This window comes from Euleptes europaea, chromosome 1, assembly GCF_029931775.1.
Source record: "Euleptes europaea isolate rEulEur1 chromosome 1, rEulEur1.hap1, whole genome shotgun sequence".
Lineage (NCBI taxonomy): Eukaryota > Metazoa > Chordata > Lepidosauria > Squamata > Sphaerodactylidae > Euleptes > Euleptes europaea.
Window position 1 is genome coordinate 15815344 of NC_079312.1, and position 15392 is coordinate 15830735.

The window sequence follows — 15392 nt, forward strand, 5'->3', positions numbered from 1 at the left end:
TGGCAAGTAGAAAAGGGAGCTTTGTGAGGCCTGTAAAAAGGACAGCAGAAGGACAATGAGCTGGAGAAGGGGTGGGTTTTAGGCAGGAGATGTATTTTTCAACAGATAAATAAGTAGTATTTTACTCTGGGATTTTTTTTATAAGTCTAATAGGTGGCACAGAAATTTCCATTAACAAATGATTGATGAAATATAGGTGTGGATAGACGTTGATTTGATACTGGTAGGACAATTCAACAGAGTAATCAGGGTTGCCAATCTCCAGCTGGAGGCTGGAGATCTCCTGGAATCACAACTGATCTCCAGACTTCCAAGATCAGTTCCTCTAAAGAAACTGACAGCTTGCAGGGTAAACTGGATGGTGTCATACTCTGCTGAGATCTCTCCTCTGCCCAAACCCCATACTCTCCAGGCTCCACCCCCATCTCCAGGAATTTCCCAGCCCAGAGATGGCAACCATAGGTGATAGATCCATAGATGGACAGATCTAGTAGCAAACCAACTCAGACAGTTCCACCAGTATTTACAGTGACTGACCTATTCAAGAGGGATCAGGCAATAGGGTCGCACTGTACAAAATGATTCACAAACTACTTGGATAAATTATTGGGGACTGTGGTCTATACTAACGTGTATAATTTTCTGTAAATTGGATCCTACCGTGTAATTTTACTTTATCGAATGTGTCATGCTAACAATTTGCCTTGCTTCAGTTCTGTTTTTAACAGTTCTGGTTGGTTCTACAACCCAAATCCTATTTTATTGTTTATTGAATGTCCCATCCTGTTGATAGTATTGCCTTACTCTGTGTAATGCTTCTTGAGTCCCAAAGTAAAAGACAGATTATAAATAACAAATAAATAACAGGATGTCTCTATCCTGAGAAAAAATACTTCACTTTTATTTGCACAGACATCAAATCTATTCAGGAATAGATTATATTTTCGCACTAGCAAAATTAACAAACACAAAGGTATAGTCTGTATTTGAGCAATAATCATGCAGATCTTGCCCCACTTAAATTTCACTATTATATAAGTGCATTTGGGAGGGTTGCCAACCTCCAGTTGGGGTCTGGAAATCTCTGGAATTACAAACAACAGAGATCAATTCCCTTGACAAAAAATGACTGTTTTGGAGGATGGGCACTCTGGCATTATATACCTCTGAGGCTCCTCCTCTCCCCAAACCCCAACCTTCCCAGGCTCCACCCCCAAAATCTCCAGGGATTTCCCAAGCCAGAACTTGCAACCCTAGAGGGGCTGTAGAATTTGGAGATGAAATGATCTGTTGTTAAAAGATGAACAGATAACGAAGAAACTAAAAGAAAAGCGCAAGTTCTTCTTTAGTATTAATGAATCAAAAGAGATACCATTTGTTATAATCTGGGAATCCTTTAAAGCATATTTTAGAGGCATTGTTATGTTGATAGAGAGCCATTTGACCAAAAGGGTAGGGGGGACATTAGTCTTGGAAGTAGAAAATGAGGAATCCCCCCCAATAGTGTCTCCAAGAAACTAAGCTAGTTTTGGAAATGACAAGAGACAAGTTAAAATTACAAAGCACTCACCAGACAGCAAAATCCCTATTGTATGCTAGACAGTCAATCTTTAACAAGCCAACAAACCAGGAAAATATTTGGCACATTTACTAACCAAAGAATGGGGCCAAATAGAATTATTGAAATCAAGGACAAAATAGGAAACCGGCTTAAACCAGCTTTACAACAGCTCTCAGAAAACGAATGAAGAAGCTTAATGGCAAGTTCTCTGCCAGACGTAGGGGGCATGAGCTACAGACAAAATATCAGCATTCAATGAGACCACCTTAGAAGTCTCTTCATAACATCTTGATAGGATGTCTGTTCCCCTCCACACACAAACATATGCATGCTGATCCCTCTTCTCTCTTGTGCTGCAGTTACCAACTACTCCCGCAGTTTCAGTTTATCTTCTCTGCTTCCTTTATCCTTCAAAATGCCATTTATTAACTGAACTCCCGAATTGTTCCTTCTCTCATTTTCCCTGCCCCTCAGGCTGCCTTTTCCTCCCACCACCTCCGGCGGATCTTTGTCAAAAAAATTGCAATAGAACATTGTTATATCATTTTGACGATATAACAATCTGTGAATCGATTTCTCTGAATTTCCAGTTTTTGTTTTTTTAAAGACTCTAGCCCCTTTTGTTGTGAAGATATAAAGGGAAAGAAATATCTATGCAACAAAAGGGCTAGGGACTTTAAAAAAAATAAAATCTGGGAATGATATTCAATTACTGATTTAAAAAAAAGAAAGAAAAAAGCGCTGATGGTCCAGTGGAGGGTGGTGGCGGCTGCTAACAGGGGACTGAGACAAGAAAACTATGGGAAACCTGCCTTGCGAAAGCCCTGTTGTCACTGTGATGTATTGGCAGCTGCAGCAGCAACAGGAAAAGTAGAAAAGCCTGTGGCTGTGTGGGGAAACCACTTTTGTTGCTATTGTTGTTGCTGTCAAGTCACAGCTGACTTAGGTGACCCCGTCAGGTTTTCAAGGTAAGAGATGTTCAAAGGTGGTTTGCCATGGCCTTCCTCTGCGTAACAACCCTGGACTTCCTTGGGGGTCTCCAGTTCAAGTACTAACCATGGCCGACCCTGCGTAGCTTCTGAGATCTCGCAAGACTGGGCTAGTCTGGGCCATCAGTGTCAGGATGGAAAACACCATATACACAAATAAAATCCCTGGCGTGTAGCTCTGTTACTGCTGTTGCCCAACTATAAGGACAGAGGGGTGGTGTAAAGAGAGCAGGGCCAAGAGGCAAAGGTCTCCAGTACAGCCACTGAGGGCTCAGTCTGAATCCCCCCATCCTCCACCCACTAGGCTACCCAGCCATTATGCCAGCCTTACCTGCTAGTTGTCTCAAAGGGACATCCAGAACCGGCTCTGTGGGACACACAATACAGCCTTCCCCTTTCTTGTGATTTCCCACTCTTCAGTCACCTCAATAGGGTCACAGAGGTACAGAGAGGGCAAATTTGAAGTCCCCTCGACAGCTGGAACCCCCCACTCCGGTTGCTGCAATTCCCTTTGGCTTCTTCAGGGAAAAAAGCCAGGAAATGCATCTCAGTCCCTTTCACTGCAGAGAAACAGGAGCTGATCAGCAACAACCTTTGAACAGAGAGCCCAAACCATATCTCCTAAAATAGGCAATATATTAATTAGTCCATTAATATATGGATTCTAAAGTCCCAGCCATATCAAAATGGTCTTTGTACAGAAATGTCACAGCTGGGATGTCTGCATTTCATGACCCGTTGACTCCACTTTTCCTCCATATCTGGGTGTGCCTGTATACACATGCATATACCGATAAGAATACATTTCCTCCATTTTATGAAGAGGACTGTAGGCAGCTGGGGACAGAATCAATGTGTTCCTATGGATGAAATACAAGACTCCTTTTTGGTTTTGCTGCAACAGACTAAGCTTCACCTTCCCCACACATAGATGCTGCCAACACTTCCCATGAGATGCTTCTGGTCACACAACTGCTTGCTCCCCAGGTCAGCGGAAGGAAATGTGTGTGTTTTTGTTGGCTTCTTTTCGCCTAGTGAGAGGGTGGGCCACAAACAAAAGAGAGTCAAGCGCAAACAAATGTAACACAAATGTTGTAAAAGCAACAAAAATAATTTGATGCCTCCTTTCCTACAAATTTAACCTTCCAAGGTAGCAATCAGTTAAAAAACATTAAAAATAAACTTTGAAAACAATGCATATATATATGGAAAGCAACAATTGAAAACATAAACAGGAAGGAGAGTCAATAAGGGATAGAAACATGAAACAAAAAAGTCTTCATCTGCTGACGGAAGATAACAATAGAGGGAGACAGATGACTCCACAATTTGGTGGCACAATCAAGAAGCCCTTTCATGGGATGCTACCCATTTCCCCTCAGATGATGGTGCAAATGAAGCACGCCCCCCTCAAATGACCAGAATAGGTAACTTCATGTGGCAGTGGGTGGTCCTTAATGTATTTCAGCTCTAGCCATATAGAGAATACCAGCACATTGAATTGGGCCCAGAAGCAAATTGGAAGCCAGTGGAGCAAGACTGGGGTTATATGGTCCCTACCACCCACTCCGGACAGCATTCTCACTTCAGCATTCTGTACCAATTGCAGCTTCCACACACTCTTCAAGGGCAGCCACACACAGAGCACATTGCAGTAGGCTAATCTAGATGTTACCAGGGCATGCAACACAGTGGCAAGATCTTGTCTGCACAGTAAGGGCTGCAGATAGCTCCCCAGCTGAAGCTGCTGAAGGGGAACCCTGGTCACTGCTACCACCCGTTTCTCCAATAGGAAACCCTGGTTCAGAAGCACCCCCCAAGCTATGAACTGCTCCTTTAGAGGGAATGCAACCCTATCCAGAACTGGAGGTATCCAAATACCTGGGTCAGACCTTCCTCCCCTCCCCCTACACACACACCAGTACCATCTCTGTTTTGTTGGGATTCAGTTTCCGCTTGTTAGCTCTCATCAACCCAAAAACTGCCTTGAGGCACCTGTTCACAGTTTCCATGGCCTCCCTGGAATCTGCTGGAAATGCAAGATAGAGCTAAGTGTCATCCACAGACTGGTGGCAATTCAACCTCAATCTCCAGATGACCTCTCCCAGTGGCTTCATATAGATGTTGAAAAGCAGAGGGTGGAAACATTGAACCTTCTAGGACTACATAGGTCAAAGGCCAAGAAGCTGAGCAGCAGCCCCCCAGCACCACACTCTGAAACTAACCTTTGAAGTAGGACTGAAACCACTGCACAAAAGGGCCTTCCAGTCCCAACCCCGAAAGGCGATCCAGAAGGATACCATGATCGATGATAACAGAAATGGCTGAGAGGGCCGAAGAATCAACCAGGTCACTCTCCCCACATCCACCTTCCACACAAATCATCCACCAGGGCAACCAAAACCATTTGAATCTCATAACCAGGCTTAAAGCCAGATGTGAATTGATCCAAATAATCTGCTCCATTTTGGAATCATTGCAGTTGTCCAACCACCTCTGGTTCAATCACCTTGGTCAAGAATGTCACATCTGAGACTGGCTGATAGTGATCAAAATCTCCTGTGTCCAGGGGAGGTTCCTTTAGTAGTGGAAGTACCAGTTCCTGCTTCAAGACAGGGGCAACCCCCCCTCTCAGGTAGGCATTTGCAGTGCTCTGCACCCAGTCCCCCAGCCCCCCAATGGTAGATTTAAGCAGCCAGGAGGGGCAAGGGTCAGACAAGTGGGAGGTAGTGGCCAGACTTCCCAAAATCCTGTTCACAGCCTCAGATTGAAGAAGAAGAAGAGTTGGTCTTTTTATGCCGACTTTCTCTACCACTTAAGGGAGATTCAAATGGGCTTACAATTACCTTACCTTCCCCTCCCCACAACAGACACCCTGTGAGGTAGGTGGGGCTGAGAGAGCTCTAGGAGAATTGTGACAAGCTGAAAGGGATCCCATGCAAGTGGACAAGTCGGCACCCCAGGACCATCCAATCCTGTCAGTGTGAATGTACAGTCCAAGTCGGAATGGATACAGGAGATTTTGTCTGCAAAGTGTTGAGCAAAATTATTTCAATGGGCTGTGGAAGAGTCCACCTCCTCCCTAGTCCAGAGCCTGATAGGCCCCTCCCCACGCAAAAGAGTTCTGCAGGTCTAAACTGTTCGGTTACAACAATGGCAGAGAAATAGTGTTTCTTTGCAGTTACCCCTACCACTGAGTGTATAACATGATGTGAGTAGCTGAACAGCTGTGGATTCACACACACCCTGTCACAGACACACAAAGAGTTTTCTCTATAGACTCAGGAATAGTTGAACCAGCCGGTTTGCAACAGAAGCAAGTTGGGCCCCGTGCTGATTGCCCTGTGCCTGCAGCATCAGATCCTCATGTCTTCTCCATCTCTGGAGCCAATTGGACATTTTTAAATTATTTTTGTTTTTTAAAAAAATCATGTGAGAAACCATCTATTACTGTAAGGATGCAGAGAAGTCGTTGTTTTTGCCAAGAAGGGTGGAGTCGGTGAATGAAGGTTAGCAGCAGAGGGAAATTGTTTGCTGTTGCAGTGAATAAGATTTTCTAGGCTCTCATCACTTTTTGTAAGGTATTTGAAAATTATGTTATGTGGAAAATTAATTGAGAAAAGGGGAGAGTTAGTATGACAGGTCTTATTATTGGAGTCATGTTATTGGAGTGATGTATTTTTCAAGCCGAAGACCGGTTTCTCTGATGCTGAGTTTGTTCCAAGAGGAAAGACATTGCAAGACTTTGGCACTTGTTGGAGCGGAAAAGCTGGACTCTGATCACCATAAAATATTATTATCAGGAAGAACCAGCAGCTTCACTGAAATGGAAGCAGGTGCCTCTAAGCCCAAAGCTCCATCATCTCAGGAGGTTTTAGAGGGACAATCCTGAGGAAAAGACAGCAATCCCTGCACATCAGACAAGCGCAGGAAACCAACGGGAAACCTGCTGAAAGTGGAGGGAGCCAATGAGGAAGAAGGTGCCTCTAGGTCCCCTCTCCTCCTCCATGCCCCCAAAATTAAGTTTTTGAGGGAAAATCCAGAGGAATCTTTGGGAGAGGGACAATTTGTCCTGGTTTTTTTTTTGGGGGGGAGGGGGGAATATTATTTGCCTATTAACATCTAAGCTTGTTTTGCTGTGTTAACAAGATAAAATGCACCAGTTGGTTTACTTATGGAATTTAAAAGTATGAATGCCTGAGAGAGCAATCCCAAACAGATCTACTCATAACCCTACTAAAGTCTATTCAGTGTGGCTTACTTCTATGAAAGTGTTATTAAAGGTAAAGATAGTCCCCTGTGCAAGCACCGGGTCATTCCTGACCCATGGGGTGACATCCCGACATTTCCTAGGCAGACTTTGCTTACAGGGTGGTTTGCCAGTGCCTTCCCCAGTCATCTTCCCTTTACCCCCAGCAAGCTGGGTTATTAGGGAGGCACTATTAAGTTTTCTATATGCGAAACTGCAAATATGCCCAAATATTGGACAGCCACAAACTTATGCCTCCTAAGCCATCTGAGTGGTAAGAAAAATAAAAGTAGAAATTAGAAAAAAATGTAGTAGGCAACATAAAATGGTTTGTCGAAGGCTTTCACGGTCAGAGTTCATCAGTTCTTGTAGGTTATCCGGGCTGTGTAACTGCCCGGATAACCTACAAGAACCGATTATTATTATTATTATTACAGAAACAGCAACGAGTATTGGGGTATACGTCACAATAACCTAGTCTGATGGTCCGATGAATGGTGGGATGATAGCCGATGATAGTCTTTTGGACCTGCTGGGCTGGCCTCACCCGTTGGGGTTTCTAGATGGGTGTTCAGTACTGGAGGGATAAGAAATTCTCTTCTAAACACCCCCCCCTTGATAGGGTGCCTTATTTGTCTGCTGCAGCCGGGGATCCACAGCAACGGCATAATCAAACGGGTGATTTGTGGGAGATCCTGGGCAGTCCCTGGCCCCACCATGATCACGTGAAGCTGCCTTATAATGAACCAGACCGTTGGTCCATCAAAGTTAGTATTGTCTACTCAGACCGGCAGCAGCTCTCCAGGGTCACAGGCAGGGGTCTTTCACATCCCCTACCTCACCTGCCTATTCCCTTTAAGTGGAGATGCCAGGGATTGAACCTGGGACCTTCTGCATGCCAAGCAGATGCTCTCCCACTGAGCCATGCTCCCTCCGCTTATGTTCTGTGTTGTCTTGCATGTGTGTGCTGTTGTTGTTTTGAGTTAACCGTTGGAAACAGACACGACTGAGAAGTTTCTTGCAACGTCTGGAGTGGGACAAGAACTTGAACAAGCTACCAGAAAGACTCTGAAAGAAAAGCAAAACCAATGGCGCGGAGGCGTGGAAATGGGAGGAGGAGGGAGACCAGAAGCTGAGTTGGAGCAGGGGATGCGTGTTTCAAATATCAAATTCCCTTTACTAAGAACCCAGTTATTGAGGCTTTGATGTGTTTGGGATGTTTGGGAAACTTAAAGAAAAGAGATCTGAAGAAAGTTTCAAAAATCAAAAAAAAGAAAAGCTTCAATAAATGAAAAGCGGAGGATTCCCCCCCCCCTCTAAAAGCCGTGGCTGTGATATCGAAAGCGGGACCGACTGTGTCGGGACGGCGACCTTTGCTTTAGGGGTAGAGACGGACCCGAGCAGGTCTCAGATTGTTGGGGGGGGGGGGGCTTTCTCCTCTTGTAATAATAGGCGTAGTTTATAAAACAGAAACAGCATAGAGCTTGAAGCACCGGGTTCTTGCATACAAATGCAAAGAGAGAGCGATCGTCCGTCTCTACCGGTCAAGCGAACGAGCTTCAGAAAGCAGATCTTTCTTTGTTGTATAAGACTTCCGTCTACTGGAGCTAGACTAGAACTGCAGCTTTTGGGGTGTTTTTTGTGTATGTGGCTTGGTGGCAACTGTAAAGCTTTGTTTAGGAGGACTTCACTATTAGTATACGAACATTACAAGTTACAAGCCAACAAGCAGCAAGGATCATAAGCTTTCCACCAAAGTGAAATTGTGAGCCACACACAGGAGGCTGAGGAACCAACTTCAGCCTCCTGCCACACACTCAGATGCAAGAAAGTGTCCCTCCACAGATTTCTTACTTACCCTCTTTTCTTGGAAAGCCTCCTCCAGAGGAATCACCTGGTGATCTTTGTGCTCCTCGGATCTGCGGCAGACCACGCAGAAGGGGGCTTCAATGTCCTTGCAGGTAAATTTCAGGGGCTCCTGGTGCTTCTCGCAGATGCCCCTCCTTCGCTTCTGCCCCCTTCGCTTCTGCCCCCTTCCTTCCAAAGGACTGAGTTTCTGGATTATTTCCACAAAGTTGGCCAGCTCCTGGTTGGGCCAGAGGTTCCCTTTTTGCACTCTCCCATTGTCAAGTTTAATATTTATACTGTGTTGAGATTTCTGAAGTCCTAGGATTACATGGAGAGACGGCATGGTGTAGTGGTTAAGGTGCTGGACTAGGATCTGGAAAACCCAGGTTCGAATCCCCACTCTGCCATGGAAACTTGCTGGGTGACCTTGAGCCAGTCACACACTCTCAGCATTGAGCCTGGCAAGAGTTTGGATGGGAGACCACCAAGGAATACCAGGGGCATGACGCAGAGGCAGGAAATGGCAAACCACCTCTGAACATCTCTCATCTGGAAAACCCTATGGGTTTGCCAAAGGCAAAAAAAAAAATCTGTGGCTTGTTACGATCCTCATCCTGTCAATTGCATTGGTTTCCACTGTGTAATCTGCCTTGAGTCTCAGTGAGAAAGGTGGATCGTTAAATAAAATAATACTAAGTACCTGGTGTTGCTGTCCTGCGTCAGTTACTCAGCAATAGGTCTAAGCACGAATTTATTCATTCAGTAGTGGAAGAGCTTTTCCTGGGCAGCCTGCAGGTAAGGCCGTTGCCTGTCTCTGCATACTTTCCTGTAGCTGAGTGTGTCTCAACCTTTCCTACCTTCGGTCCCACTAACTACTCTTAGGAAAGAACCAGGGTCCCACCAAGATGGAATTTTTTTAAAACACCTTTTCTGAGAAAGACATTTCTGTGTCTGTACTTGCAGGCATTCTGTTTATGACACTGCTTATGGTAAGTTTTAAGGACATGAACATTGCAGTTATATTGCTTTATTGCTATGGCTTTAGAACACAACAGAAATAATTATTCCATTAGCAACTGAAAAGCAGTAGTTGTTCTGAAACCCCAGATCCCACCTAGACAAGTTCTGCATCTCACCAGAGATGCACAGCCTGCTGCTTGACAACCACGTCTGTGCATTAAACTCACATAGCTAACCTATAACTTACTATGAGATCTAAATCACTTAATTACACAAAGAAACAACAACCCCCACCCCCACCATGAGGAATAGAAATGAAAGAAAAGTCCAGCAGGATGCCCAAAATTCCATGGGAGGATATCAGCAGCCAGAGATCACCACTACGATCAGATGGGTGACGTCCAAAGGAGAAAAGAAATCCACAGATCAATTGAGATGGTCGTTCCGGATACTGTATAAAGTCCCGTTTTTGCCAAAAGCTTCAGTCATTGATCCCTTCTTGCTGTCAGCAGTTTGCTTTTGAATATTTGTTGAATATTTGTTATATCTGCTTGTAATATTTATGAGTATGTGAGTATGTTATTTCCAGGTTGGCTATCACAAGAGGTTGACTGTAGGAGGATTGTATTTGGATCTTACAGGGATCTACTTATTCAAAAGCAAACTGCTGACAGCAAGCCTGGTAGCGTGGATCTAAACTAGGCCCCCCTCCGCCCGCCTCGCCAGGAGTCCCAAGGACACGGGCGGCGGGGGCTTTACAGAGATCCACGCCTGCTACCCTCACCCCCCTTGCCACCACGTGACCTGGCAGGTGGGTGGTAGAGTTGCAGCTGGCGCCACCCCCCACCCCCAGCATCATGGGCAGGTAGGGAGGAGGAGGAAAGGAAGCCGCTTCTGCCCCTATGCCATGGCCCCATAAACCAGGCAGGTGGAGGCAGCGGCACTGCAAGTGGGAAGGGCAGGCAGGGGAGGGAGGGAAGGGGAGCCACCATTTCCTCCTCACCACCACGTGAATCAGGCAAGATGACATGGTGGCACATTAGATTGACAGGGTGGCTGTTCAGTGGCCAACAGGGCAAGTGGGGATGGGATGATGCCCCCTCACAAGTCTCATGGGCCCCCTTTATCACCAGATCTTTCTGAAGCGTAGATGACACATTAGTATGATTGCAAACACTGACAGCCAGTGTGTTGAAGTGCAGTGTGGTGGACTTGAACTGATGAGGCCTGGGTTCAAATTCCTACTCAGCTATAGGGTTGCCACTGCCTCCAGGTGGGCGCTGGAGATCTCCCCAAATTACAACTGTTCTGCAGATAGGGTTCCCAACTGCCCAGTTGTGGTGGCAATTCCCTGCCAATTAACCGGGCTGCCCACTGACCAGCTGGTGGTCAGAGCGGGCAGAAGCAGGCAGGGAGAGCGATTCCCTCCCGCTCATACTTCTGTGGGGTCTGATTGTGCAGACAGTGGGGCTAAAAAAAAAAAAGGAAGTCACTGTATCTGGAGTGTGCACAAATTTGTCCCTCTCCCCAACCCCAAAAGAGGCTCCCAAGTGGGGACAATGGCTGCTTCAGAGCTTGGACTCCACGGCAGAACCTTTTTTCTGCCAAGGGCCATTTGGATATTTATAACTTCATTCGCGGGCCGGGCCATACAAAATTATCAACTTGAAAATTAGCCGACCAAGCCCCCAGCAGGCAACTGCCCCAGATGAACCCCCCCCCCCAATGCGGGCAAGGAGGCCGGCATCCAACCAGTGGCGCGCACGCCCACCTGGTGGCACAGGATGGTCTTTTGCACAAGCCGGGCACCCTGAGACTAGCGGGAGGGTTTCCCTGCCGGGCTGGGGGTGGGGAGATCTGGGGGTCTCTCCGCCAAAGGAGCCTGGGAAGATTTCCCCAAGCAGAAGACCATCGCCCTGGGAAAGTTGGAAGGAAGCGGAGAGGAGCAGCTTTGCCGAGGGGAGCAACCTCGTGCATCATCTGCCCATTTCCAAATCAACACCCAGGTGCAAATCCCCGACCCCTCTTACTGGGGGGAAGTGGCAGAAACTCTCCAATTTCCCCCGCGAAGCTGACTAAAAAAATAAATAAATAAAAAGAGGGAAGAAAAGGTCCGATTGTTTGGGTGCGACCCCGCCTCTCTGCCCTTGTCTACGCCAGAGTGCTTCCCACAGCAGCAGCAGCACACGCGTTTTCCCTGCAAACCGGCATCTGGATGCGGACGCCAGATCCGCAAGAGGGGGCAGGATGGGCTGCACCACTCCAGACAGTAGTGAGAGAGGGTGAGTCCCGTTTCTGAAAGCTCCCCCCTCTTCAAGAAAAGTCCACGCAGACAGAAAAGCAGCACAGCAAAGAAAGGGCTGAGATTATTACCTGAGCTGCTCCTTGAGCTGCTACTTTTCTGGTACAGCCAGTCTTTTAGTTGCACGTGCACAATCTCTAAGCCTTCCACACAGGCAGGTATCCACCCTTCTGACCTTGGAGGAGGAGGAGCTGTGCAAAGCAGGGACCTGCCCATATTGAACTTGGAGTGGGTGAACAGGCGGGCTTCACCCTAATACCCTCTTCTGCATTGTTTAAATAGACTCTGCAGTCCTAGGATTACATGGAGAGACGGTTAAGGTGTCAGACTCGGGTCAGGGGAACCCAAGTTTGAACCCCCACTCTGCCCTGGAAACTTGCTGGGTGACCTTGGGTCAGTCACACACTCTCAGCCTCGACCCTGGCAAGTATGTTTGGATGGGAGACCTCCGAAAGAGTACCAGGGACTTGACCCAGAGGCAGGCAATGGCAAACCATCTCTGAACATCCCTTGCCTTGAAAGCCTATGGGGTTGCCAATGCCAAAAACAAAATGTTAATTACATGGCTTCTTAGGATTCTCATCCTGTCAATTGCATTGGTTTTTACACTTTGTAATCTGCCTTGACTCTCAGTGAAACTGGCGAATCATAAAATGATGTAAATAAAATAATAATACCAAGTACCTGGTGTTGCTGTCCTGTGTCAGTGACTCAGCAATAAGTCTATTCATAAGTTTATTCATTCAGCAGTGGAAGAGCTTTTCCTGGACAGCCTGCAGGTAACGCTGTTGCCTGTCTCTGAATACTTCCCTGTAAATCTCTGAGCCTCAACTTTTCCTACCTTCGGTCCCACCAATGGCTCTTATCAAAGAACCTGGGTCCCACCAGGACAGAATTTTTTAAAAAACACCTTTTCTGAGAAAGACATTTATATGTTTGCACTTGCAGGCATTCTGTCTATTACAATTGCTTGTTTATGGTAGGTTATAAGGACATGAATATTACAGTAAAATTCCTTTATTGCTATAGCTTTAGAAAACAACAGAAATAATTATTTCATTAGCAATTGAAAAGGAATAATTGTTCTGAAAACCCCAAATCCCTCCTAGACTAGTTCTGTCTCAACCGAGATGCACAGCCTGCTGGTTGACAACCACTGCTGTACGTTAAACTCCCGGCACTCACAAAAAGAGCCAGTCAGGGAGGAAACTAGATGTAACCTGTCACAAGGGGATGTTTCAAATTTGGGTTTGTTTGGTTTCTTAACATAGGGGAGTGACCTCTCAAAGGTCCAGAGAAGACCAGGCCAATTCCAGCTTTTGACCTGTCTAGCTATAATTTAAAAAAAAATTTTGTTGACACACCATTACAATGACCTATTATGGCAATGACTAGTTCAGATTTTTAAAACTCACTCTTGCTCTTTTCATTATGGAGTTATAAGAGGAACAGTATTGGCTGCATATTGAGCCTTATAACTCTGGCATGAGGACTACTTGCAGAAGAGCTTCAGCGGCTCCTGGTGCTTCTGGCAAACTCTCTCCTTTCTGGCTGCCATGATTATCTGATGCCAAAAACAAAAGAACCACGTTTGTTTTATTCCCCCCCCCATATTTTTGAACTCTCCCTCTCTCTGTACTTGGAAATATTGGACATAATTGGTGTCTTATTCAGAAAAAATGTATAGGAAAGAGAGATGTAACCAAGCTTTTGTTGATGCCTCAAATTCCTTTGAAAGCCAATGGATTGATAACAATTCCTGGCTCAGAGTAAACCGAACACTCCCTGCATCTACTTTGCCAGTCAGGAAATCCACCCCCAGATCCTCAGCTGCTGGCTCCCCTCTCCTCTGGCAATAAGATTTCAAGTAGCATCTGAGGCTGTTGTAGAAAGAGGAAACCAACAACTAAGAGAATTGGAAAATCCTGGCCCAAATATTTTTCAAAACGTATCCATTTTGTTTTCAGTGAAAATGATGGTTAATTCCAGCGCCCCCCCCGCCCCCCCATCTTTTAAATCCTGCGGGTACCTTTGGAATTTTGAGAGAGGGTAGTGAGTGCCACCCCAAAAATGGCCACCACAGGAGGCGGAGCCAAACCAACATGGCTGCCAGAGCAAGAAGAACTACACTAAAATACCTCCCATCTCAAGTCCGGTTTCTGCAATCCTCCCAACTCCCCTTTCCAAACTCTCAAAATGAATCTCACAGGACTCCTGAATGAATTTGCCCTCAGGGCAGCCTTTCTGCCAACAGATGTAGAGGAAACATCCTGTAAGGAGTTTTGGCCACCGTGATCATGGGGGATGCTCTGAAGACACTTTTGAAACCATTTCAACATTTCTGTTCCGGTACTAATGACGGATCTTGGAGCTGAGGCACATCAGCCCCTGATCCAGCCAACTTTGCCAGTGACGCAGTCAAATCTTTCTCTGTTCCTGCAGGGCTCCCCAACTCATTCCAGATTCATAATTACTGTTGCATGATATTGGAATTCCCCTCTTCACCAAGAGCATGCAGTTTGGTGGCTGGGGGTGGGGAGCGGGAACCACATCCTCTGGATCAGGGATCCCCAGCAGGGTGCTGTGGGCACCTATGTGCCCATCAACACCTTTCCTAGTGCCAGTGATACCTCTTGGAGTGGCCATTCTCCTAAATTTCAACACAGGAGAAGCAACAGCATTCCCACTAGGCATCTTCAGAGGAGTCACACTGAAGGACTGTCCTTCAGTGTTACTCCTCTGAAGATGCCTGCCACAGCTGCTGGCGAAACGTCAGGAAAGAAAATACCAAGACCACGGTCACACAGCCCGGATAACCTACAAGAACCAATGAACTCTGACCGTGAAAGCCTTTGACAATATCTCTGGTTCTTGTTGGGGATGAGCTGGGATCTCTTCTTGGCTTCTCTGTAGGTTCTGTCCAGTGAAAAGAGTCCCAGCTGAAATGCAAATAATGGTAGGTACTAAACCAATTAAATTTTATGCATCAGTTGCCTGACACTCAACCAGGAGCCGGTTAGCCTTTAGCTGTCCCTATCAGGTCGACCAGAGTTGGAAACAGGATCCTGGGCTGGGCAGATCCGTCCTCCTGTCTGAGCTGGCCGGGTTCTTACTGTGCTCCGTTTCACCAGGAAAGGAGACTTTTCTTTCACCTTGGTGCCTGGCTCAAAATGTCCCTTTGGGTCGAAGCAGCCTTGAGTGTTGGGGGCCTCTTTTCCTGCTGTTTGTTTATAACATCAGTGTGATGTTTTGAGTCCTCTGTTCAGCTGCAGGTTGGCTGCCAAAGGAGCTGGTGGTAACAAGAATAATTCAACGTCATGTTCTCCTTTGAAGCCCTGCCATCTGTAGGGAGTGGAGTTTGATGGTTGAGGAGGGGCTCTCAGTCCTTGAGCCTCCCATGGACACGATCCCTTTCCTCTCAGTAATATCTCCCATCTGCCCCTTATAGTGGGAATGCTGTTGCCTCTCCTGGATTGAGATCTA

At 46.4% G+C, this 15392-nt stretch overlaps 1 pseudogene; it reads right to left on the reverse strand.

The window, feature by feature from the left end:
- The window catches only part of LOC130493971 (E3 ubiquitin-protein ligase TRIM7-like), a 48989-nt pseudogene extending 39999 nt beyond the window's left edge, over positions 1-8990 (reverse strand).
- Between the last annotated feature and the right edge of the window lie 6402 nt (positions 8991-15392).